Source organism: Myxocyprinus asiaticus, chromosome 46, assembly GCF_019703515.2.
Source record: "Myxocyprinus asiaticus isolate MX2 ecotype Aquarium Trade chromosome 46, UBuf_Myxa_2, whole genome shotgun sequence".
Lineage (NCBI taxonomy): Eukaryota > Metazoa > Chordata > Actinopteri > Cypriniformes > Catostomidae > Myxocyprinus > Myxocyprinus asiaticus.
In genome coordinates this window covers 4,864,924-4,878,142 of record NC_059389.1, presented here as the reverse complement: position 1 = coordinate 4,878,142, position 13,219 = coordinate 4,864,924, and the positions used below count along the sequence as shown (strand labels likewise).

General features: G+C 39.1%; 1 protein-coding gene across 2 annotated transcripts in view; it reads left to right on the top strand.

The window, feature by feature from the left end:
* Window positions 1-2,807: 2,807 nt before the first annotated feature.
* shisal1b (shisa like 1b) overlaps window positions 2,808-13,219 on the top strand; it is a 57,026-nt gene continuing 46,614 nt past the window's right edge. For both annotated transcript variants that reach the window (XM_051690305.1, XM_051690304.1), the window contains exon 1: window positions 2,808-3,014. The gene's annotated coding sequence lies outside the window, so the exon portion shown is untranslated. The remainder of the gene's footprint in view (window positions 3,015-13,219) is intronic.

Below are 13,219 nucleotides of genomic sequence, written 5' to 3'. Positions count from 1 at the left end.
AATGGAAGAAGTTTGGAACCACCAGGACTCTTCCTAGAGCTGGCCGCCTGACCAAACTGAGTGATCAGGGGAGAAGGGCCTTAGTCAGGGAGGTAACCAAGAACCCGACGGTCACACTGACAGAGCTCCAGCATTTCTCTGTGGAGAGAGGAGTACCTTCCAGAAGAACAACCATCTCTGCAGCACTCCACCAATCAGGCCTGTATGGTAGAGTGGCCAGACGGAAGCCACTCCTCCGTAAAAGGCACAAGACCGCCCGCCTGGAGTTTGCCAAAAGGCACCTGAAGGACTCTCAGACCATGAGAAACAAAGATTGAACTCTTTGGCCTGAATAGCAAGAGTCATATCTGGAGGAAACCAGGCACCGCTCATCACCTGGCCAATACCATCCCTACAGTGAAGCATGGTGGTGGCAGCATCATGCTGTGGGGATGTTTTTCAGCCGCAGGAACTGGGAGACTAGTCAGGATCGAGGGAAAGATGAATGCAGCAATGTACAGAGACATCCTTGATGAAAACCTGCTCCAGAGCGCTCTGGACCTCTGACTGGTGCGAAGGTTCATCTTCCAACAGGACATCGACCCTAAGCACACAGCCAAGATAACAAAGGAGTGGCTCCGGGACAACTCTGTGAATGTCCTTGAGTGGCCCAGCCAGAGCCCAGACTTGAACCTGATTGAACATCTCTGAAGAGATCAGAAAATGGTTGTGCACCGACGCTCCCCATCCAACCTGATGGAGCTTGAGAGGTCCTGCAAAGAAGAATGGGAGAAATTGCCCAAAAATAGGTGTGCCAAGCTTGTAGCATCATACTCAAAAAGACTTGAGGCTGTATTTGGTACCAAAGGTGCATCAACAAAGTACTGAGCAAAGGCTGTGAATACTTATGTACATGTGATTTTCTTTTCGTTTATTATTTTTAATAAATTTGCAAAGATTTCAAACAAACTTCTTTCATGCTGTCATTATGGGGTATTGTTTGTAGAATTGAGGAAAATAATGAATTTAATCCATTTTGGAATAAGGCTGTAACATAACAAAATGTGGAAAAAGTGAAGCGCTGTGAATACTTTCCGGATGCGCTGTATATATATCTAAGTCCCTCATTTAATCTGTTGTGGATTGCTCAGCTGGAAACATCTTAGTCTGTAAATGTACGGGTTCAGGAATACTTTTATTGAATGGATTAAGTTGCTTTATAGACACCCGGTAGCGGCAGTACAAACAAATGGATTAATTTCAGATTATTTTACTCTGGATAGGGGCACCTGGCAGGGTTGCCCTCTTTCCCCATTGTTGTTCTGTCTTTTCCTGGAACCATTAGCAACCGTGATAAGAAAGGAAGATGATTTTTTTGCTGAAAGCGGACCAGGGATTAACCGTTTCCAGCATACTTTGAATGGGACTGGATTGGGAGAATACATTTTAAAATTAAGTGTTATTTTAATGCATTTATATGCACAATGAAACCAGTAGGAGACTTGTTAAAGTTTAATGTTTTGTTGTGTTGGGATTTAGAAGAGTTTCTGTCATGTTGAATTTGAAGAGTGGAGCTAATGGTTATGTCGAGGTTGGGTACATTACTACTGAAAATCAGTGTGTATTGCTATTCTATACTGAGGAATCATCAGTATAATGACTGATTGGGGATCTGTAAAATCTCAGCAGCTTCATACTTGATATACAGTATAAAAAGATACTACAATATGCTTATGTGTTTGTTGCTAGCCAGCAACAAGCTGCAGGGTTCAATAGAGTTATTGGAACAAATCAAATTTAAGTTAGGTTAACTCACTTCATTTAGGTTTTCGTTACACAAAGTATTTGAGTATAGCCTACATTTTAATTTCATATCAAAGAAACACATTTTCATTGTGTGGAACCAATGTCTACAATTTTAAAACAAAATTCATTTTAAAAATGTCATTTTAAATTACAAAATTAAGTTAAACCAACAAAATTGTCAGTGTATTGTTAGGACCATTAAGATTGGTTCATTATGACAATATTTTCATGACAATGGTGCACCCAACCACCATTTTCATTACTGTATTGCAAATAAATCTCACTCATTAAAGTAAATAATAATGATATATACTTAATGATATTTGTTGTACTGCATTTAGAATGTGCTAAAAAAAATACACCGATAAAAATCTAAAGGAAATTAGAAATGTTACAAATATTTCTATAGTCCAGTCGCATTATGGAAATGAGCATAAATGTGCAAAAATAGTAATGAAAGTAATGTCACGAAACAAAAAATCGGAATGGTCCTACTGTTAAACATAATTTGTTTATCTTCCTTTTGACTCCAGGTCAGATGTGACTTGGATATGTTTTCGTGAGATTCGCCTACATCTATTTTTTTGCTTTATCATTTCATACCAAACAAACTTCTTTTTAGGGTTATGTTTTGCTTGTAAAGTGTACTTGTACTATTTATTATTGTCTTTGAAAAATTTCACTTGGCTTGCAATTTTCTTATGTAATGCAATTACATTAATACATTTTTAACAGTGTCTTGAGTGTCTAAATACTTTTTGGGGTCACTGTACACACACACACACACACACACACATAAACATCCACATACTATATACACAAAACAGACACATATATGGCCAAACTCCCAGGTTTGTCAAAACCTCCATACAAATATATAATTCTCCCCGTACAACCTCTCTTTTCTCTCTCTCTCTCTCTCTCTCATTCAGTTGGTCTCTAAGTACTGGTTTTACCTTCCCCCTCCCTCTCTCTCATTGTACTCTCTCTCTCTCTTTCTCTCTCCAGTTGGAGCTCTTGGATTCATCAGTAAGGTCTACAGCTTTGGCTCTTTTCTGATATTTGACCAACACATCAAGGGATTTGGGTGTATCAGGATGAACTTGGTGTCAGCGGCCACCCAGCTTGCTGTAAAAGTGTTTGAGGGGCAACAAAAGACAAACTGATACAGACAGAGTGTGAGAAGGGATTTCTTTCTGTAAGGGATTCCCCCGCCCAAGGAAACAGAGGTGAGTGCCACTGCTGTTTTTGATAAAGCAGGATAAAGCAGTATTTCCCTTGTGTGGGGGATAACGGATCGCTCCAGTGCCGTTTAACAGAGATGGAAAAGAGACTTTGTTTGGGTTTAGTTTGTTTGATATGCAGGTCATTTCCATAAACTTATACATCAGAGAACCGAGAGGTTGTTTATTTAGTCTCTCTCACCTCTTTATCAATCAGGCTGGCTCTCTCTCATCAGGTGCTTTTTGTGTTTTCTATTAATTGATTAAGACTTTTTGGTCTTATTGGGGTGTGTAGTATAAATATGTTTTTAAAGAAAGTAAAACAGATAGGCATGTTGGTCAGTGTTTTCTCTTACTCTCGTGGTACTATACTAATAACATGATCATTGGATATGGTACTATGGTAATACCACGTTCTTTTATGGTACAATGGTAAAATATTTTTTATATATAATACCATGTTTTTTGGGTATAGTACTATAGTAATACCATATTTTTTACATGTTACCTTAATTTTACCATAGTACTAACATTAATGCCATGTTTTTTGGTCATGGTACTGTACAGTATGTTAATACCATATATTTAGATATTACCATAGTAATACCATATTTTTGTGGACATGGCACTAAGTTTATACCATATTTTTATATGGTACCATAATTTTAGTAATAACAGTAATACCATGTTTTTTTGGTCTTGGTACTATATGTTAATACCATATTTTTAGATGTTACTATAGAAATACAATGATTTTTGGCCACAGTACTACAGTAATACCATGTTTTTTGGGCATGGAACTTTAGTAATACCATATTATTATTTGTTACCATAATTTTACCATAGTAATATCAGTAATACAATATTTTTTGTTCATGGTTTTATATGTTAATACCATATTTTTAGATGTTACTATAGTTATACTGTGATTTTTGGCCACAGTACTACAGTAATACCATGTTTTTTGGGCATTGAAATTTAGTAATACCATATTATTATATGTTTCCATAATTTTACCATAGTAATAAAAGTAATACCATGTTTTTTGGCCATGGTACAATATGTTGATACCATTTTTCAGGCTACCACAACAAAATAATCAATTAAAACAAAGACTTTGGTTAAAGTAAATCGGTTAAGAATGTCAAACAATGTCTTTAACCTGTCTTTAAATCCCCCCCCCAACCCCCACCAGTCTAGTCAAAAAAGAGTTAATAATGTTGACAAATTATAAAGATGTATAATTTGTCAACATTATGAAAAATTTGGACAGCACACTATATAGTAAATGAGAACTAATTTAAGCAAAGTAAAGTCAAACCCATGGGTGTGGTCAATGAGCATCAACAGGTTAATATCCTACATTTGTTTAAATTTAGGTTGAAAATCGCCCTCGCGCTCCTCGTCTCACCTGCACTTACACACGCTCGCAACATACATACGCACACACATACACACTTGTCACTCCAATGCCAAAAAGCAGCTTATCCTCCGTTGCTAGTTCAAAAGTAACGTTTTCGAACTAGCAACGAAGACTTGAGCTGTATCAAAGCTAGATACACTTGATCAATACAACAGTTTCTATATTATCTGAAATATCTGTGGGAAACACCCTCGCGCTCCCCCTCCCCCTCTCTTAAGTTCTCACACACGTGGAAACACATCCATTGTACACATTACGCACACACTTACTCGCGAGCAAAAAACAGAGCCGCCATGTCAGCGCACACCTGCATCTCAGTGTGGTTGAAAACAGTTGTGAAGGTTTACATCGGAGAAGCTACACTATATTGCCAAAAGTATTCGCTCATCTGCCTTTAGACGCATATGAACTTAAGTGACATCCCATTCTTAATCCATAGGGTTTAATATGACGTCGGCCCACCCTTTGCAGCTATAACAGCCTCAACTCTTCTGGGAAGGCTTTCCACAAGGTTTAGGAGTGTGTTTATGGGAAGTTTTGACCATTCTTCCAGAAGCGCATTTGTGAGGTCAGACACTGATGTTGGACGAGAAGGCCTGGCTCACAGTCTTCGCTCTAATTCATCCCAAAGGTGCTCTATTGGGTTGAGGTCAGGACTCTGTGCAGGCCAGTCAAGTTCTTCCACACCAAACTCGCTCATCCATGTCTTTATGGACCTTGCTTTGTGCACTGGTGCGCAGTCATGTTGGAACAGGAAGGGGCCATCCCCAAACTGTTCCCACAAAGTTGGGAGCATGGAATTGTCCAAAATCTCTTGGTATGCTGAAGCATTCAGAGTTCCTTTCACTGGAACTAAGGGGCAAAGCCCAGCTCCTGAAAAACAACCCCACACCATAATCCCCCCTCCACCAAACTTCACAGTTGGCACAATGCAGTCAGACAAGTACCGTTCTCCTGGCAACCGCCAAACCCAGACTCGTCCATCAGATTGCCAGATGGAGAAGCTTGATTCGTCACTCCAGAGAACGCGTCTCCACTGCTCTAGAGTCCAGTGGCGGCGTGCTTTACACCACTGCATCCGATGCTTTGCATTGCACTTGGTGATGTATGGCTTGGATGCAGCTGCTCGGCCATGGAAACCCATTCCATGAAGCTCTCTACGCACTATTCTTGAGCTAATCTGAAGGCCACATGAACTTTGGAGGTCTGTAGCGATTGACTCTGCAGAAAGTTGGTGACCTCTGCGCACTATGCGCCTCAGCATCCGCTGACCCCGCTCTGTCATTTTACGTGGCCTACCACTTCGTGGCTGAGTTGCTGTCATTCCCAATCACTTCCGCTTTGTTATAATACCACTGACAGTTGACTGTGGAATATTTAGTAGCGAGGAAATTTCACGACTGGACTTGTTGCACAGGTGGCATCCTATCACAGTACCACGCTGGAATTCACTGAGCTCCTGAGAGCGGCCCATTCTTTCACAAATGTTTGTAGAAGCAGTCTGCATGCCTAGGTGCTTCATTTTATACACCTGTAGCCATCGAAGTGATTGGAATACCTGAATTCAATTATTTGGATGGGTGAGCGAACACTTTTGGCAATATAGTGTATATACAAAGATGGCGACACTCGCTGCTGCTGAGAAGTGCTTTAATTTACATTTTGATTTTGAAGCGATGTTACTTCTGACGAGAACTGTAACAAAAAAAGGTAATCCCAGAAACGATTTCACTCAGTTTCTGAGTTTCTCTCTTTCGATCACTAAAACACACACACACACACACACACACACACACACACTCCACTGTGCGTCGTGACCTCATTACCACTTTGGGTGTGCATTATTTTTCAATAATTCAACGGGCCAGAGTCAATTATTCCGCTTATACCATGGTTACCACACCTTAAGACATCGTTCAGGGTTTTAAGTCAAGACATTTTCTGGTTTTCGTCCCTAAAACGCTCTTGTGAGTGGAACGACTTTATTCCGCCATGGATTCAGTGTCTTGCTTTAATACAGTCCGTGCCTATATTGCTAGTTCGAAAACGTCACTTTAAAACTAGCAACGGAGGATTGTGAGGCTTGCACTGATTTACTGGAGCACTTACTGGAGTGTGTTTGTGTGTGTGTGTTTTAGTGATCGAAAGAGAGAAACTCAGAAACTGAGAGAGATCTCTTCTGGGATTACCTTTTTTGTTGCAGTTCTCGTCAGAAGTAACATCGCTTCAAAATCGCCAAGATGTAAATTTAAGCACTTCTCAGCAACAGCGAGTGTCGCCATATTTGTATATAGCTTCTCTGATATTTTCAACCACACTGAGATGCAGGTGTGCACTGACATGACGGCTCTGTTTTTCGCTCACGAGTATGTGTGTCCATGTGTGTAAGAGCTGAAGAGAGGGGGAGGGGGAGCGTGAGGGTGTTTCCCACAGATATTTCAGATAATATAGAAACTGTTGTATTGATCAAGTGTTTCTAGCTTTGACACAGCTCAATCCTTCGTTGCTTGTTCGAAAACGTCACTTTAGAACTAGCAACGGAGGATAAGCTGCTTTTCGGCATTGGAGTGACAAGGTAGTGTGTGTGTGTGTGTGTGTGTGTGTGTGTGTCTGTGTGTGTGAGTGCGCGTATGTATGTGTGTGTGTGAGCGTGTGTAAGTGCAGGTGAGACGAGGATGCATTACAATTACAATGGCAACCGAGCCAAGTTAATAACTTGGAAACAAGCATGTCTGAATGCTCTGTGATGCACACACACACACATACACAGTATACACAGTCACACCCATGCACATGGGGGTACGGGAGGTGGTGGATGTCTTCCAAGGAAATAAAAGGGAAATATCTGTGTTCCACAGCATTGTGTGTGAGCTGTAATTATATGGTGTGTTTGTGCTTATATGAGCATGAAAAACAAAAAGGAACTAAATGTATTAGTTGAATAAATTGTGTTTCTGAGTTGGTGATGTTGATTAATACTCAGAGTTGGAGCTTTGCTTATTCTTGAAGCACCTCATTTAGACAGAAACACCTCGATGAATTATTAATCATATATTAGAGTGTTTACATCAATAAAACATGGAAACATGCCGGAAACAAACACCTTGGTACTCGGATCACACCGTATGCCCAATAAATTATCCATAAACCAGCCAGGAGTGAATTAATGTGTGCGAGCGCTTGTCAATCTGAAATTGCCGTTGTTTTATCACACTGTTTTCTGCCATGAATTTTGTGATATAATTAGTGCTGAAGTTTTCATCAACTTCTCAGCATGTGCTGATGGACGGCGAGTTATTTTCTTTTAATTAACCACAAAACAACACAGTGGGCGTCCAGAAACACACATCCATTCAAATACTTACAGACAGACAGACAGACATCAGTAGAAGACGAATCAATAAACTGTAATTTAGGATAATCAAGCTAAATTACAAATTGGACCTTGCTTTTTTGCCCTTGACAAGACTACATTTTAAAGTGTGTGTGTGTGTGTGTGTGTGTGTGTGTGTGCTGTGAGGAGGGAAGATATATATCTTTAACAGTTCCTGTTCATTTAGTAGAGGCTTTTATCATCTAAAGTGACTTATTGGACACTAAGTAGATCCTCGGTGTGGAGCTCTCCAATTATTTTCTTTTTTCTTTTCTCCCCAATTTGGAATGCCCAATTCCCAATGCGCTCTAAGTCCTTGTGGTGGCATAGTGAGTCACCTCAATCTGGGTGGCAGAGGATTGCCTCCGCGTCTGAGACAGTCAATCCACACATTTTATCACGTGGCGGAGACATAGCGCATGTGGAGGCTTCACACTATTCTCCACGGCATCCACACACAACTCACCATGCGCCCCACCGAGAGCGAGAACCACATTATAGCAACCACGAAGAGTTTACCCCATGTGACTCTACCCACCCAAGCAACCGGGCCAATTTGGTTACTTAAGAGACCTGGCTGGAGTTACTCAGCACGCCCTGGATTCGAACTTGTGACTCCAGGGGTGGTAGTCAGCATCTTTACTTGCTGAGCTACGAGCTCTCCAATTCTTTTGTTGTTTTTGTTTGTTTGTCCTGTGTTTAGTAACTTTTTTCCAATTAGTTTTACCATTTGAACATTCAGCAGCACATACCAGACAATATTTTCCCAGTTTTTGACTATTCAGACATTTTGCTGGACATTTTAGTCGGAGGCGCAGCTTTGTTGTTCAAGCGCGCTATGAGAAGCAAGTGAGGGAAGCAAGCTGGCGCTCTGGTCAAGCTCTGTCGGCGCGGCTTTTGAACAGCACTGCCGAGTATTCATCTAGCGAATCTCCACTCTCTTCCTAACAAAACAGATGAACTACATCTCCTCACCCATGCAAACAAGGACTTTTCAAACTCTGCTGCCTTGTGCTTCACAGTAACCTGGCTTAGTGAAGCCATTCTGGACAGTGCGTTACATCTGCCAGGATTTCAGCTGTTATTGCATTGCAGAGTTAACGGGGAAAAAAGAGGAAGTGAAACATGCTTCAACATCAATGAAAGTTGGTGTACAGATGTAACAACATTAAAGAAGATGTGCTGTCCTAATTTGGAAGCACTCTTTATTAACTGTAAGCCTTTCTACTCGCCGCGGGAGTTTTCCTCGTTTATTCTGGTGAGTGTTTATATTCATCGACAAGCGTGTGTGAGCACAGTGCTGCAACAGTTGGCTGATCAGATCACAGACACGGAACAACAATACCCGGACTCACTTATTCCCTGCGATTTTAACAGAGCCAACCTCACCCATGAACTGCCAAAATACAGACAGCACATTACATGCCCCACCAGAGACAGATATATACTAGACCACTGCTATACAATATTAAAGGATGCATATTGCTCTGTCCCTAGAGCAGCTTTGAGACTCTCTGATCACTGTCTGGTTCATCTTCTTACGACCTACAGGCAGAATTTTAAATCAGCTAAACCTGTAGTAAAGACTGTAAAGTGATGGACCAATGAAGCAGAGCTGGAACTACAAGCCTGCTTTGACTGCACTAATTGGAGTATTTTTGAAGCTGCAGACACCAATCTGGACGAGCTCACAGATACTGTGACATCATATTTTAGTTTCTGTGAGGATATGTGCATTCCTACTAGGACTTATTTAACATTCAACAATGACAAACCATGGTTTACAGCTAAACTCAGGCAGCTTCGTCAGGCCAAAGAGGATGATTACAGAATTGGGTATAAAATCTTGTACACCCAGGCCAGAAACACACTGACAAAAGAGATTAGAGTGGCTAAAAGAAGCTACTCTGAGATGCTGAAAAAAAAGTTTTAAGCTAACGACGCTGAATCAGTGTGGAGAGGCCTGAAATACATTACTAACTTCAAGACACCATCCACCAACATTGTAGGGAATCAACAACTGGCTGATGACCTGAATGTGTTTTACTGTAGATTTGAAAAGCCCAGTCTCGCACCCCACACCCGCTCTGACCTTCACGTCACACAAACATCAACACCTCCTGCAGTCAACATGGGATTGAATCATATCCCGCAACATCTGGATGGACCAGGGACATATACAAGGATCTTCCCAGCCCACTACCTTTTTGAACTGTTGCCTTCTGGCCGGCGCTACAGAGCACTGAGCATCAGGACTGTCAGGCACAAGAACAGTTTTTTCCCTCAGGGTATCCATCTCATGAACAGTTAAAACTGCCCCAATTAGCAATAATTATATGCAATACACAGCTTAGTATATTTATATTTATCCAACATATCCTGCCTCTTCTGCCATTACATTCCCTTGCACTATCTGTATATAACAGATTTGTATTTGTACACACACACACACACACACACACACACACACACACACACACACACGCACATATATATATATATATATATATATATATATATATATATATATATATATATATATATATAATGTTATTGTGTATTTCTATATATACTTATATTTTCTATTCGCTTTTTATTTTTATTCTATTTTTTATTATCTCTGTCTTGTTGTTGTATTGTTTGTGCACTGGAAGCTTCTGTCACCAAGACAAATTCCTTGTATGTGTAAGCATACTTGGCAATAAAGCTAATTCTCATTCTAACTGTAGTGATGGTCCTGCTGAAGGTGTCCTGGGGTTAAGAGCTTATTCAAGGGCTTAAGAGAGGTGAGAGAGACGGTCGATTCGCATAACTCACCCCTACCTGAGACAACACTCTTAAAATGATAGTTCACTAAAAAATTTTAATTCTGCATTCCTTTAATCACATTTACTCACATGTTGTTCTAAACCTGTATGAACACAAAATGAGATGTTTAAGAAATATTACGTGTTCAGTACAAGTTAAGCTCAATCGACAACATTTGTGGCATGATCTTGATTACCACAAAAATGTATTTTGACTTGTCCCTCCTTTAAAAAAAAAAATGAAAGTGAATTGGGCCAATTTTTGGAGGCTTTAAAAGGCAGAAATGTGAAGCTTATAAAAATATAAAAGCACTTACATGAATTCTTCTGTTAAAACTCATGTATTATTTGAGCTGTAAAGTTGTTTATATTGTCATTTTTTGTGCCGGACTATCAAATTGCCGGTATTATAGGTTTTACAGCGTTAAGTCATCATGGGAACAAAGTTGTAAAATTGGATATAACTTTACACAGAAAAGGTTAGTAATGATTTTATAACAATAAAATTACGTTAGCATATTAAGTCTTATAGATAAAATTTTGAAACAGTGAGTATTTTAACGTTTTCCGATTGGCCCCATTGACTTCCTTTGTAAGTGCTTCACTGTAACCCACATTTTTGCCCTTTTTCTAAGGAAAAGTCAAAATAAATTTTAGTGGTAATCAACATTATCGCACAAATACTGTCAGTAGAGCTTAACTTGAATTGAACCCATATTCCTTTAAGCAGTATATTAGTCTCAGTCACTATTCACTTTCATTGCATCTTTTTTCTAAACAACGAAAGTGAATGGTGACCGAGACTGAACACTTTAGTTTCTCCTTTTGTGTACCATGGAACAAAGAAAGTCATACTAGTTTGGAACAACATGAGAATGAGTAAATGATGACAGAAATAATTTAATTAGATAAACTGGACTTTAAGCCAAAAGAACCTAATAGAACGTTCAGGTCCATTTAGAACCCATCGCTTTGGTTCTAATTGCCAAAGATAATAAATTGTAAACACACACACACGCACACAGTGTTATGTAAGGGGAACACAGAAGCCTGAGAGTGAATCAATAGATCAAGTTTGGTGGTGGACAACACTTCAGCCAATCAAAACAGTCACACAACATCATTCAAGACCACCAAACTATCACATTTCCTCAGTTGTCCAAACAGACCTTCAGTTTTCCAGAAAACCAGTTAAAAGTTTGGACATACCTACTCATTATTTACCATTTCCACATGTTAGAGTATTAGTAACCTGGTCTCATAGAATCACGTTACTATACCTAAATTTTTCCAAAATTGTTTTAGCATAACTCTGTGTATGTATTGCAGCTGTTTCCTGGTGAAATGAACACTAGAGGCGCTACAACAACAACAGGACTGAGGAGTAACGGAAAACATGTAACAGGATTATGAATACAAAATATAAGTAACTGTAATCCACTACAGTTACAATTTATTGGTAATCAGAATGCAGTTACATTCAAAAAGTATTTAGATTACTGCTGAGATTACTCATCAACGAGGAGCTTTTGAACAGCGGTGAAACACTTTCTTATGATTTGTATCCTTCATACGAGCGCTTTCACACTGTTGTGAGTGAAAAGGTGGATACGACGTCACTGAGGAACTTTCCTTTGGGAGCTTAATAGAGTAGCTTTATCATCTTTCTACAGTTTTGACACGCTTTGATAGATGAAACATAATTACAATAAATACACGATTACAAGCCTTGTCAATGTTTTTTTTACAAGAAATGCTAACCAATGTAGCCTTTAACATTGTATACAAAGCTACAAATAATATATTTTCTGCCTCATTCTGTGAACACAATCCACATACGATCAGAGAAGGATGTAGTTGTGTTCACTCTGTGGGGTTTTGAAGTTTGGAGTAGCAAAAATAGTTACCTGTGTAAATTGTCATGTGAACATTTAGCTTTATGCTAAGCTAAAATGCTATTTCTTGCCTTTACATGCATCTATTAACATGCGAATTCGATTAAGACAATTCACGTTAGAGCATAACTTTTTTTCTCTGGCAAGACCTTTGATATTAGGGCAAAGATGTACTGCAGAAATTAATTGTATTCTTAACGATAATTTAAAAATTGTTTTTCTGAAAAAAATTCAAAAAATCCTTAAATCAAGATAGATTTACTTGAGTAGCCAAACTGCATCAGATATTTAGGCTTTTTTTTTTTTTTTTTTTCAGTGAATGTATTTTTACATTGAAGTGTATTTTCTTACTTTATTTACTTGTTTATAGTCAAAACAAGTAAAAAACAAATCTGCCAGAGCTGAAGAAGTAATCCAAAGTATTTAGATTACATTACTGACCTTGAGAAATCTAACGGAATATGTTACAAATGATATTTTACAGCATGTATTCTGCAATCTGTAGTGGAATCCTTTTTAAAAGTAGCCCAACCCTGAACAACAATGACTTTTACTTCCTTTCACACTAAACACCAGTAAAACAGCGTATTATCAGTTCATTAACACGAACCGTTTGCTCTGATCCTCACGCAATGCTATCTTATGACATCTAAACACTTATAGTACAACGTTTGCATTACACAACTAACTCAATTTTCAAGCTTGTTCAAGTA